The following is a 13,566-nucleotide window of genomic DNA, read 5'->3' as shown; positions in this document are numbered from 1 at the left end:
TGACGTATCGACTAAATCAAGATGTCCTGGAGCATTTTTTTCCGTAATACGTGCAAAAGGTGGCTTGCATGACCATCCAACTGCTTTAGAATTTAAATATTGCCTGCGGTCATACTTATTAGGTAGATTTTAAGTTTAAATTTTTAAAAATTTATTGAATTGTATATTAAATAAATGCATTTGTATTATTGTTTTTATATCAAATAGTACCTATATTTTATTTTGTTATCGTCATTTCACTTATTGTATGTTTTCATAGGATGAATTGAAACATTGCTTTATACAAGTCAGAGTAGCAACGTAGAAGAAGACGATGAAACAAATATTTTAAGACTGAACTTCAATGAAAAAAAAAACATTGTGATAACGGAAAATTTGTTCAAGACACTTAGAACGAACGATGATAAGACTGAAGAGAAAACTGAACCAACTGTGATCTGGAGTGAATTTGAAGAACTGGAGTTTAAAGAATTGAAATATGATGCATTAGAAAACTTAGCTGGGTATATACTTAAACGTATTGACCTCGAAAATGCTGCTGACATAACGTCTAAGCAAGAAAAGCAAACCTCATTTACATGGGTTGATGCAATATCTGTATATCAATAGTTTATCTTCTTATTTCAAAGTTTTACATATATGTATAGAAATTGAAAACCGAACTCAATTCACCCACTAAATATTTATAAGAAAATGGGATTTTCGATTTCCTCTTTTCCTTTCCTATATCCACATATTCTACAAGTTTGAGGTGTGGCTACAATTCCAATATCTGTTGACTTGGTTACCTTGCTCAAGGGCATTCTTAGTTGTAAATTCTACAAAACAAACAAAATTGGTTTAAATAGAATTTCATTATTTAATTTAATTCTTAATAATAGAAGATCAAATTTATCAAATAACCGCAAAATAATTTCAATTCAAGCAATTGAAATCCTGAGAATTTTCGTTCAATAATCGTTCGCACTTTTTCTTCATGAAATGTTTGGCCATCTAAAACTATAGATAATTAAACATTAATCAAATTTAACAATATGTTTAACCATATTATGAGCCACCTACCGTAATAATTTTTTTTCAACCAAAATATATACAATAGGCCAGGGATTAACTAAGCACTTAAGAATCATAAATAAGAAAATTCACTCGCAATGACGTCACGATTCAGTCGACCAGAACTGTCAAGCATACCTTGTATTCTTTATTATACTATGGACTTTTGCTACATTAAATGATTTAGCAGACAGTGCGCGCAGCAGCTATTCAAGTTACTGTGATTGAAGTTAGAATGGGGAGAGCGGGGAAGGCGGGGAGCACATTCGGAACGCTGTGTTGTATTTATTTTTTAATTATATGGGTACAGAATTGCTTTTTTTCTTTGTCATGTAGGTATTAATTTGATAGTTATTTTTGTTTGCACTCGCGGCACGTTAGTTATTAATATTTACTGTTATAATTTTGTTTTCGTTTGGTAACTACAATAGAATTGAGTTTATCAAAAGGAGTAAACAAACACGGACAACTAATGCACCACTATTCCAAGCATGCGCTCACGACAAGGTTTTACATTTATCAACATTAAAACGAGACAATTATTATTGCACTCTTTCCTGCATATTATACATATTATTATCTAAGTCTTCTTACAAGAAAAGAGAGTCTGATGTAAAGTTGATTTTTTTAAAAATTTTAATGTTATCAGCATACTCGTATATTACGACAGACGAATTTTGTACGATCGAAACCAGATCGTTTATAAATAAAACAAATAAAATAAAATAAAACAAAGATGACTTCCCTAAGGTACAACAGAATTAGCAACAAATGAACATGAACACTCGTTAGGAACGTCTAACGTCTATCTTTCAAATACGAGGAGATCCAATTTATAAAATAGTCGTTAAAACCATAGATCTACCAAGTGAACCGACTTATGGGGTTTGCTCTTATTTGACCTACAAGCTCTACTGAGCACATTTTGGCTGTTAGCATAAGCATGTGTTAGTTGTCTCGTGCACTTCTAATAAAAAAAATCTAGATTCTATTTAGTTGTAATGGGCTTTTGCTCTCAGTATGCACATTTAGGGGGAAAACAATGTGAGGCGAACTCAGCCGTTCAAAAAGAAGATCAGTTAGATTCAAAAATTGAAAGATTAATGCAATATTTTAAGAAAAACCAATTGTGATACTACTTTTCAGTGAAAAATAGCATTTGACGGCTTTTGGCATAGAAATTCTATTCTTTTGTGAAAAGTTTCGAGTACATACATACTTTAGGAGGCGCTACAGTAATGGTTCGAACTATTGCCTCACCCAATAAACTTCTCCATCTAGCTCGGTCCCTAGCTAGATGTCTCCAGTTTCGCGCTCCAAGTTGGGTGAGGTCACTTTTCACTTGTACTCGCCACCTGATCCGGGGCCATCCTCTACTGCGCTGTCCTGTGGGTGTGGATTTGAAGAGTTTCCCTGCCAGAGAATTGGTTTCCATGCGTTCTACGTGACCCAGCTATCTTAGTCGTTAGACTTTTACCCTTCTGGCTAAGTCTACGTCGCTGTACAGCCTATACAACTCATCGTTCCATCTTCTTGTCCACTCCCCTTCAATGCATACATGCATACGGGACCGAAGATACCGAAGATCACACGAAGAACTTTTCTCTCGAACCGACCCAAGGTGCTTTCATCCGCTTTTGTCATAGTCCATTCTTCTGCACCGTAAAGCAGGACGGGGATGATAAGGGTCTTATATAGCAACAGAGAGGACTTTACCACTCAATTGGTTTCTTAGTCCAAAGAAACAGCGGTTGGCAAGAGTTATTCTACGTTTGATCTCAGCACTGGTGTTTTTTTGCGGTTACAGCGGAGCCTAGCTAGACGAAATCCTTGACTACTTCAAAGTTATGTATGTCGATGGTGACGTTTTGACCAAGACGTCGGTATTGTATATCCTTTCTTGACGACAGCATGTACTTTGTTTTGCCCTCATTAACCGTTAAACCCATTTTTGCTGCCTCTGAGCAAAGTTCTACCGATTATCTAATGTCCTCTAGTGTTGACGTGTGAGCTCTGCACTATTCTTTCAAGCACGATGTTAAAAAAATCGAATGACAGCGCGTCAACTTGTCTAAAACCTTTTTTGATATAGAAAGGTTCTGTTAAGTTGTTTCCAACCTATATGGAGCAGCGTGAATTCTCCATGCTCATCCTGCACAAACAAACGAGTTTGGCAGGGATACCAAAAATAGACATGGCTTTATACAGCTTGTCCCTGTAGAAGCTGTCATATGCGGCCTTGAAATCGATGAAAAGATGGTGGGTGTCGATTTGGTGTTGTTGGGGTTTTTTCCAGGATCTGCCGTAATGTGAATATTTGATCAACTGTGGACTTTCCTGGTCTAAAACCACACTGATAAGGACCTATCAGGTTGTTGACGATCACATATTACGGCAGAGAAGATTTATAGGCGATGTTAAGTAGACTGAATCCTCTATAGTTGGTGCAGTTTAGAGTGTCTTCTTTATTCAGAATTGGGCAAACAATACTGAGGTTCCATTCATCGGGCATGCTCTTTCTGACCATATCTTAAAGATAAGTTGATATATGATGCTAACCTACTTATATCCAGCTGCTTTAAACAGCTCGGCATTCAAGCCATCCGCTCCAGTGGCATTATTAGACTTCAGCTTAGATATGGCAATCTTTACTTCATCTAAGTGGGGAGGACGGGATTGTTGGCTTTCGTCATCTATGTTTAATGTTGTAGTCGCCGTTATACAGTCTGCAAAAGTAATCCTTCCATATCCTCAGCATTGACTGCAGTTTCACTATGATATTTCCACTTTCGTCTTTGCACCCTTCAATTCTAGATTTGCATTGCACCTGTTCATAGAACTTTTGAACTTCATTCCTGCTTTTAAACCTCTCAACATCTTTGATCACACGCTTCTGATGCCCTCTCTTGTTCCTTCTGAGAAGTAAGTGTTTCTCTCGCCTCTTCGGCTCGTAGAGCTCATGAGCAGCTCTCGGAACCAGGGGTTCCTTTTTGGTAGTTTCTTGAATCAAAACACTTCAGAGGTGGCTTCTCTGATTGGAAATGTTGCCACTGGTTTTTGATACATTGCAAACATGACTGGCTTCCGTGTCTCGGAGCAAAATCTATGAATTTAGCTTTGATGGATATAGTCATGATTCGCTCATTGATGCGCCTATGATAATGCACCTAATGACAAAAAATAAAATAAATTGGGTGGCGCATCAGTCCGTTGAGAACTAGGGCCTAATGACTTACAACTCTCGACCATTCCTGTGTGCGAGAAATGTTGTCAGGAATGGAGAGAAAGCACTTTTTCATGACAAGAGTACTCTTAGAGAATTTGTCAATTCCTTGCAAGAGGCAGTACCCGTGAAACGATTTTAGATGGCATAGGCAAGGATCGAACCTAAGACTTCTGGCATGACAGTCCAATGCACTAACCATCATGACACGGATACTACAAAAGCCGCATCCAAATAAACGCTGTTGGTTGGTTTTCGTAGTAGCAGTCAGCATAGTAAATATCGCAGTTTTTCATCCTCTTTTTGCACGACCCATCCCATCATATTTCCTGTATGGCAGTGATGTCTGCTTTATAGCAGACTAGGGCCTCGTCATATTCTTCAGCCGCACAAGGTCTTTTAAGAGACCTAACATTCCACTTGCATATCCGAAGTTCGTTGTCCTTAATTCGTTTGCGTAGGTTGTCAACAATAAATCCGTCTGTATCCGAGGCTTGTTCGTGCGACGCATTTATGAGGCTTTTACGTGGATAGGAAGTCATCCGACGGCACAACCCCCAACCAGGAGGGCCAGTTGCTTAGTATAGCTACAAGGACGGGGAGCCGAATAAAACCACTCCTTATAGTCCTGGGCTCCGAATAAGCCCTAAAAGGTGTTCACTAAATAGTTTAACCTTACTGGAACTATAGATATAGACGCCACCGTTGATTTCATTTCGTGAATTCCTCCGCTGCCTGCTGGATAAGAAGGGGTTTCGTAGTGGAAACACCTCTCCCTCCTTCTCACGTTTGTTGCCCCCAACAACTTTCCACTGGGGTTGGAACCCAATCTCCATTTGAGGTACTAGGTACCTGATGTTCACCACGGGGAAGTAAGAGTAGGAGTTGTTACACAGAGGTGGGTTTTGAGAAAAACCTGTGGACGCTTGTGACCTCTTGAATGCACATGTCTACCATTTGAACATCCACGCATGAGATGGGCAATCATTGATTTAATTGTCAATTTACAAATATGATCCACCGAGAGTTGGCCAATTGCTCTGTTTCACTATATATTCAAAAGTATGATGAAGTGAATCTTAAGCTTAAGGGAAGCAGCTGGTAACAATATTTTTATAAGTAATAAATATAAATTAAGAAAAATTAAGAACTATCTTAATTTTGTTCTCTTTTTTATTCAAATTGTAGGTCTTTGCATTTAACTTAAATGCCTTCTGTCGATGCCTTCCAAATATTCAATTAAATTCTAACCCAACTCCAGGAATTACTTCATCAATTTAGTTTTTTGAGATATTATTTTCTTTAATTAGAAGGCACTCATATACATACATATAAAATAGCTTTAAAAAAAAATAATTGATGTTTTTCAAAACCTACAATGCCTTTCCTCAATATTTTTATTACGAATATGTAGTAGAATTTCGTATTCGTAATCTTATTCAGCATCAAAAATTAACTCTTAAATAAACTATTATGTACCATGAAAGGATTACAATCAATGTTTTCAAAACTTAAGGGAGAGTCAAATGAACCCTCATGAGTCTGTTGACCATATGAAATCGAGGAAGAATACACACGAACGTGATGAACCAAAACATAAGAAGAATAAGGATTACAAATATTATCTTTTTAATGCATTAAGAAAGAAAAATATATTTTATAATGCTTATTAGTTTTTTTTTTATTATTTGCCAAAAATTCAATTCATTTTACTTGAGTAGATATTTTTCTTTTAAATATTAAATTTTTTTTTATTTATTTAATTTTGAAAACAAAAATTTTACTAAGTTAGATAAAATTTTTTAATACATTACAAATTTTAAAATCAATTATCAATGATTAGCTTCGGTGATTCAAAAGACATTATGAATGCATGCAATTCAGCTTCTATTTTTCAGTCTAAGTTTATAAAAATTGCAGGGAATTCTAAATTAGTTTATGCAAAACTCATAACAGATTGTTTTGTATTCAATTTATTTATAATTTATTTTTTAAGAAGGTTACCAATTGTTTCCGACTCCCGTCATTTAGAAAGTTCTATATTGTCGCAACAAGTTCCTTCTAAACCGGCATTTGGCTATTGGTAGAGATGATGACACCTCCACCGTGAGATATACACACAACATATTGGACAGCGTCTGTCGTTAAAAACAGTGATATTATTTTATTAAGAGCAATATAATATAAAAAACTTACCTGTAAATCAGCGCTTTGTTTGCTTTGTGTTCTTGAGGGCAGTTGCTTCTGGCATAGTGGTATGTTTATGTTATTAGCAGCATCTTAAATGAAAACACAGACTTTAAATTAAATCGATACACCTCTTCACTGCAAATCGACTCAATGAAGTTAACTTGTATATACTCTCATCATTGTGAAGGTTTCTAGTCTGAAAAATATGAAATTATATTAAATATCGAAACAATTAACAAAAACTGATCCAGTATAGCATCATCCATAGTCTCACCTCTGCCAATTACCAGATTTACTATCAACCAACACCTTCAAGTCCGTCTATGGTCTCGTGCTGTTTTATCTTGTAAATCTTCGGAGCTGACGCATGTCCAAACGCCAACCTATTCCAGCAATACCTTCCGAAGGGTGTCCAAAAAGTTGTAAGCTCGCTGCTTTTCTCATCTAAAACGATTTGCCAGAATCCGTTCTTGACATCTAGTGTTGAAAACACATTGACGTTTGCCAGACTCGGCAAAAGTTCTTCAAGAGTCAGTATTTGATATTTAGGGCGCTTAAGTGCTGTATTTAAATACATTGGATCAAGACAAATTATCAAATTATCTTTGCGCTTGACCAAAATTAGTTTTCTAGTCCATGGCGTATGGTGACTTACTTTTCTCATAATATTTTTCTGCACGATTTCGTTCAATTTTGATTTTAGATCCTTTTTAAGTCAAACTGGAGTACGTCTTGGAATCTTTTGCGCGGTGCTACGTTAAGATCAACTTCTAATGACACCTTTCCTTCCAGCTTGCCAATCACCTTTGAAGACATCACTTTATTTTTATAATATTTCTTTAGCATTAACATCTTTGATATTTTCTACAAAATTGACAGATTTTAGGAAAACATTTTTCGTTAACTAGTTGGCCCAATAAATCGGCAACACCAACGGGTTTAATAGGACTTCCACGAAAAGCTTTCAATTTTATTTTGATTTTCTCTAAATCGCACTTTTTATTTGTATTTTTTTATAACCGTCTATATGCATTATACTGCATGAAGCACCAGTGTCTATTATACACTTTTACATTGTAGGTGATTTCAATTTTTCATTGTCTGTGCAATAAAATTCAAACTGTCTTAAACTCATTTCCACCCTTTTTTCTATAGTACTAATCTGTGCCACATATAACACTTCTTATTCACTTTCCGTTTCTTCTACATTGTATGCTTTTTATGTGTAAGTTAACTTTTGCCTGTTTGCTTCATAGACACACCATATAAAGACCGGAATCTTTCGTACGTTTTACCCTCCAACACCCATTTGTTTACATTGTTGTATTTGTAATTTTGACATTACGTCCATTTTAAAATGCGAAATCCAACAACAATTCAATGCGGTGCATTAACTTGTTTTGACAGATTTTTTTTTTATTAAATTGCTGTGGTGAGAATTTTAGATTTGATTTTAGCTGTCAAATGAAGCATTTCTTGTTTTGTTAATTTGTTTAAAAATGCAGGATCCAAATAAAGATTCCGAATGGAATGATGTCTTCCGTGCAAAAGGTATCCTTCCACCCATGCTCGAGAATGCCATTGAGAAGCGAACTGATGGTGAGAAGCAGAAAAATATCGAAGACATGAACATGGACGAATCTGAAGACTCCCAAGACGAAAGTGTTCGCGAGGAATATCGTCACAAACGAATGGCATAGATGCGAGCATTCGCAGACAAGGCTCTTTTCGGTTCAGTGTGGGAAATTTTCGGACAAGATTACGTCAACGAAGTGACCAAAGCTGGAGAAGGTATGTGGGTTGTATTGCATTTGTACACAAATAGTGTGCCGCTATGTTCGCTCATACACCACCATATGCAACAGTTGGCCATAAAATTCCCACAAATTAAGTTCCTGCGGTCGATAGCCACTACCTGCATCCCAAATTTAACAGAGAAACATCTGCCAACAGTGTTTATCTATTTTGAAGGCCAGATGAGAAAGCAATTCATTGGTGCCTTGGAGCTTCGTGGTTAAAAATTGACCACCGATGAATTAGAGTTCATGTTCGGTCAGTGTGGTTCAATTTCAACGGAAATCAAGGAAGATTCCAAGCAACAAACTAGTGACAAAATGCTCAGCGACCTGGAATCCATTGATTTCTATTGATTTCGCAATTAAGAAGAAATATTGTTAGATTTGTAATATTTATTTTTGTGTTCGAATGTATTTTTAAATATTCAAATAATAATAAAAAAGAAAATGGAACCATAGGTTCCACGAACAATTAAAAGCCGAATGCAAATTTTAAAGTGTTTTATTAACTCCGAGTCAGCCGGAAAAAAAAATTAATGAAAAAATGCTTAAACATTTTTAATAGGAAAAAAAACATTGGAACTCATTTGAACGTGCTTTTTTAAGTTGTTTTGTTTTTTACTAAAAAGTGTGAACACAAAGTTTTTACTCACACTTCAAGGATCCCAGGAAGGTATAAACCATTCCTGTAGGTACACTATTGTTCCAAGGGCATGACCAAATGAATTTCAAAGTTCGTATTTTCCTATCGAAAATGTTTAAAAATGCAAACGTTGGAACTCATTTGGACGTGCTTTTTTAAGTTGTTTTGTTTTTTACTAAAAAGTGTGAATGCACTTTCGTATTTTCGATAGGAAAATACGAACTTTGAAATTCATTTGGTCGTGTCCTTGGAACAATAGTGTACCTACAGGAATGGTTTATACCTTCCTGGAATCCTTGAAGTGTGAGTTAAAACTTTGTGTTCACACTTTTTAGTAAAAATCAAGATAACTTAAAAAAGCACGTCCAAATGAGTTCCAATCTTCGTATTTTCCTATTGAAAAACTTTAAAAATGCGAACATTGGAATTTTTGTTGACGTTTTTAAACTCACCTCGAAGAAATAAACATTTAGGTTATGTGTGATGTTGAGGTGATGTCACACTTTTATTATTTATTTTTATTTGAAAAACTAAACTTACATATATTGAAATTGTTAAAACTTGGTCACTGTTTTGTAATTATCAAAATACTTTTATAATAATTATTATTATTTATTATAATTATTATAAAATTCATAAATATAATTTTTGGAGTGTTTAATTTTACCTGAATCAGAATTCTATATTAGATTCAAAATTTAAAAAAAAATGTTTTACATTTTCGCTAACATATTTCAGGTTTTCTTTACATAATACAACAAATGAATTAAAAAGTGTATTAGGTATACGTAGTACACACTTTTAAACATAGTAAAGTTAAAAATTAACAATTTCTTGCCACTTCTTCTTACAAAAGTTTCTTTAGATAAGCTGGATTTAAAAACAAATAATTTATCTTGGATATACCTTAATCCATATTCGATTATTCTTATCAAAATAAGACTACGTATGTTAATACTCAAGTAAGGAAACATTAATTCAATTAAAATATATTTTTTTGGTAATTTTCTCAAGAACAAGATGACATAAAATCATCTAGTTTTCAGTTTTTGATCAAAAATAAATATGAACAATGAATTCTAAAAACAATAATAGATAATTTTAGTTTTAAAAATTACACTTCAAAACTTTTTTTTACCTTTTTTTCCCAAATTTTGAGCTTAAAACAATTTTTTTTCAAAAACTATGCAAATTATAACACGTCTGTTCCATTAGTAATTAGAAAATATGAACCAAAATATAATAACGAGCATTAAGCACGATCCTCTCGATCATAAAATATGATATTAAATATTATGAAACATTTCAATACAATCACAATCGATTAATAAATATTTATTTAAAAATGTAATAATCTCAACGAACTATTCTATTTTGCATAGTTTTGACTTGATTTCAAAAAAAGCTAATAGACAAAAGTGTTGCCTTTCAAAAATTTATAAAACTTAGTTGTAAGTATTACCATTATTTTGTTTCCATTTAACTTACATATTTTTTTAAAATGTCCCTACCTCCTAAATGGGGGGAAACAGACCCGCTCCCATAGTAAAAAATACTTGTTTTTAACTGTTCTATACAATTCCGTCATAAAACTTTGTCGCCTGAGTTATCGTACTCTTCTCAAAAAATGCAATAGCTAATGTTGCCGTAGCCACTAGGTGCCACCCCTAAAGAATTTCTCATCACTATTCCTTATTTTCGTGGTGAATTGACTTTAGAGGGTGGTGAATTGATGTTAGCAGTGGTGAATTGATGTTAGACCTAAGGGTGCGTGCAAGTAGACGTTTCAGCTTGTAGGCAAACCAGATTGACAGATTTGTTTCCGGTCTTTATATGGTGTGTCTATGGTTTGCATACTTTACTGAAATGATTTTTTCTTTCGTACTCACTGCATGTCTTACCATACGCCGGACAGTTACCTTTTTTGTGAACAAAGTAGCCACAGCTGTCATTATTATTATTGTTCTTTCGCTGATGGTTTATTTTTTATTTTTGTATGTTTTTTCTTTTGTAACTAGATTAGTTTTTCCGTATTCATTGAAGTCATTAAGTTTTGTTGTATTAGCCATAGTTTACATTGTTTTTGTTCTGCTAAACAGCATGTTTTATGTACTCTTTCTTTTCTTTGTCTTCTCATATCGTTGCAATTCATTCCAAATATTAGTCGATCACGTATATATTCACCTTCGTATTGAGGAGGGTATTCAAATGTTTTTAATAAATCCCTCAATCTGCAAATATAAGCTTCCACGTTCACAGAGTCAAACTGCTTAGCTGTATTGAATATGTATCGTTCGTAACGGATATTTCTTGTTGGAACAAAATATTTGTCTAAAGCATCCAATAAACCTGTAGTGGTCTTACCTTCTTCTGCAGTTAATTCTAGCTTATCCAAATCTTGAAGCAATCATTGCCTAGACAAGACTTCAATATAGCCACTATTACCTCTACAGTTCTTTTCCCCGAGTTCTACCCCAACTTCATAATTTCCCTATTGTAGTCTAAACAATTAACAATTTTCTAGTGCATTTTCTAGCATATTTACCAGACGTGGTGATGGTGTACTCACTCCAACGGCTAAAGTTTCACTTTTAACCACAGGTGCAGTTATTGTATTTTATTTTTCAATTTTTTTTTTAAATTTATATATTTTGTAATATGATGAAGATATGGACAAGAATAAATAAAATATTGTACATATGTTTGTTACAATAGTTAGAATGTATAAATGTGTTTGTATGTATTGAACATGGTAAATCAATACATACGAAAATGATGAGGTTTTCAATATTTAGAAGGCTTACCAATGATTTCCGATTCCCGCCATTTAGAAGGATTGCTTCAAAGTCGACATTTAGGGGCCGGTTATAACTATCAGTAAAATCCATCAGTAAAATTTTTGTTTTTAGTTTTTGAGCGTGTTATAGATTTATTTCTAACAAAAGATTGATGCAATAAGATGAATCCTATATTGAAGTATTTTTTTCAAAAAGAAACAATGCATTTAAAGTTTTATTTAATTTATAAATCCATTTTAATTTTTTTAATGATGAAATTTCATTTTACTGAACAGCTGACTGCCAAAAGTCAAAAGAAATTCCATTTCGTTTTATTGTTCGTGTTTCAATTTTTTTCTGTTCCGATCACATCATTAAAAATTTTACTGATGAAAGCAACAGCAAAAAAATTGTCTGAGGCGCGAAGCTCGATGTTATGATCGAAAGTAAACAACATTTTCCTAGCAAAACAAATTAAAAAAATAACAAAAATGACTTCAAAAAAAGAGATTGAAACCAAATTAATACTTGAAGTGAAAAACCATATGTGTCTTTATGCCAAAGACGACCAAAAGTATTCAGACAAAATGGCACGAATAAATGCTTGGGGGGATATATCCCTTGTCTTGGGAAGGCCTGGTAAGTTTATAGTTATGGAATGATTAAACCTGAATTGTTGCCAATAAAATTTGTTATTTTCAGTCGAAGAGTGCCAAAGTAAATGGACCACACTCCGAAACTCTTTTCGGTCTTATTTTCGTGCCGAAAATAGTGTGCCGAGTGGCTCTGGAGCTACAATAGCTCCCGTAGCGAGGAATCTGAAACAATCAGTGTAATGAAAATCTCAAATTATGATAATATTGAATTTTTGTACCTTAAAGTCAAACAAAGTTTCTCCTTGGCACTTATGGTATCGTTTCGAAACAAATTAAATCTAGGCTGGATATCACTTCGTATTTTTAAAAGTATACACTGGAACTGCTGACGGCTCATCCGAAAGTACTCAAAAAACTTAATTGGGAACAACTCGAGTCTCTCAATAAGTGAAAAATATTCGCCATGTATCTTCCGAGCATGGAAAAGCGGGTGTACTTGAAAGCGTCGTATTTTTTGAGAAGATCTTTTATTTATTATACACAAAGCTGTTGCAATCAATAAATTTTGTTTATTTTTTGCACGACCCATGATAAGATCAACTTAATTTCACAGAAGCACAAACGATAACAAACAAATGAATAACAAAACGAACTCTTCAAATAGAAACTTCAAAGTGACATTTAATTTAATGACGTAAATTTACTGATTGCTATGATCGCTCATCAGTAAAACATTTCAAATTCCTCCTGTTTCAAATTTTACTGATGCATTTTACTGATAGCTATAACTGGCCCCTTAGTTCGGCATCTACGTGGTCTGTGTCGGCCTAAGCGTCTGCAGTAGCAGCTGTCAGCTTGCACCATATTTCTTGGCGGCTAATAAATAGGTGGAGGACGTTGAAAATCCTTAAGAACCATAGAATTTAAAAAATAGCAATGTTAGAGATTACTCGTAAGTAAATAATTAATTTAACTGATTTGCTCTGTCGTTGCTGTTGTTGAGTTGTTCCAAAACTGTGTGGGCGACTATTAATTTTAAAGCATTCACTTAAAACATTGACTTGAATTTCACAAAGTCACACAAAGTCATTGACATAGCTAATGATTATCGCTTATTTGGAATTGAATTCGTAAGTCTGGTGGTGTTGTTGCCGCTGCTGTTGTTGCATGCAAGTATCTGACTAATGGCACCGACGGTGACACCTCCAACGTGAACGCCTGCACCTACGAAAGCCCATAGAGGAAATATATTATCTGGAGTCCCGACGTAATGGGTTTGCTCTCTTTC

The 13,566-nt window shown here is 34.4% G+C and overlaps 1 long non-coding RNA gene and 1 pseudogene across 1 annotated transcript; one reads left to right on the top strand and one right to left on the bottom strand.

Annotated features, from left to right (window-relative positions):
* Positions 1-835: 835 nt before the first annotated feature.
* LOC129940726 (uncharacterized) lies at positions 836-1,915 on the bottom strand. The gene is made up of 2 exons (XR_008780747.1): positions 1,063-1,915; positions 836-999 (listed from the first exon to the last, which is right to left on the bottom strand). It is a non-coding gene; the product is annotated as an uncharacterized LOC129940726 (long non-coding RNA).
* A 4,826-nt stretch (positions 1,916-6,741) lies between these two features.
* On the top strand, positions 6,742-8,747 carry LOC129939302 (viral IAP-associated factor homolog; annotated as a pseudogene).
* Positions 8,748-13,566: the final 4,819 nt, after the last annotated feature.

This window comes from Eupeodes corollae, chromosome 1 (assembly GCF_945859685.1).
Source record: "Eupeodes corollae chromosome 1, idEupCoro1.1, whole genome shotgun sequence".
NCBI classification, from domain to species: domain Eukaryota; kingdom Metazoa; phylum Arthropoda; class Insecta; order Diptera; family Syrphidae; genus Eupeodes; species Eupeodes corollae.
This window is presented reverse-complemented; position numbering and strand designations above follow the sequence as displayed.